The sequence below is a fragment of the Lacerta agilis genome, chromosome 6 (genome assembly GCF_009819535.1).
Source record: "Lacerta agilis isolate rLacAgi1 chromosome 6, rLacAgi1.pri, whole genome shotgun sequence".
Classification (NCBI taxonomy): domain Eukaryota; kingdom Metazoa; phylum Chordata; class Lepidosauria; order Squamata; family Lacertidae; genus Lacerta; species Lacerta agilis.
This window is the reverse complement of record NC_046317.1, coordinates 92,683,083-92,683,884: the sequence shown is the minus strand read 5'-3', so window position 1 is coordinate 92,683,884 and position 802 is coordinate 92,683,083.

Genomic DNA, 802 nt, shown 5'->3' with positions numbered 1-802 from the left:
GGAAAGGTGCGATATAAATGCAAGAAATAAACAAATGAGCGAGGAAGAGAGAGATAAGTAGCACCGCAGACAGCAAACTCGTCGGACTCTCAGTTGCTGGGAACCACGGAAGGGAGAGGGCGGCTCCTGCTGCGTTTGAATTCTGCTTGCAGGTATGGACATCTGGAGGGCTGCTTGCTGCGAGGGTAGGAGGACTGGCCCTCGCTTGGCCTCATCCGGCGGCCAAATTCTTCCTATGGCCTTATGGAACCTCCTGGTCCAGGGGCAGTCTTTCTGCACCCCCAGGTTCTTAGTATCATTGTACTGTATCTAGACCAGCTTATATGAAGTCCGTGAAGCCGACAAAGCTTATCATTTGGATGTGTGCATGCGTGTATGTTGGGCACGGATGTTGGAGAGCCGAGGCAAATATCGGTTTTGCAGATATGGTTTTGCAGAGATGTCACTGCGCCAGTCACAATCCCTGCAAAACCATCTCTGCCTCAGCTCTCTTTCTCCCCCTGCCCCCAGTCAACTATGAAAACCTATATATGGATAATGCATTTTCTTATAGTTTGTCCTAGATTTCCAAAGCCCTAAAGATTGCTCAAATTGTTAGGCAATTGGGCATCTTTTATTTTAAAACTCCTCATTGATCAAATAAATTACAGTTTCTTTTCATCTTTTAAAGGGAACACGGCCATCTTTAGCCGGCGGCGCAAGTGGCCCATTGCACCAGGGTGCAAAAGCTCCAGAGGGCACCTTGGAAACGGGCGAGCGGGCGCCGGAGGGATCTTTGCACCACGGCACTGGATATGCTTAA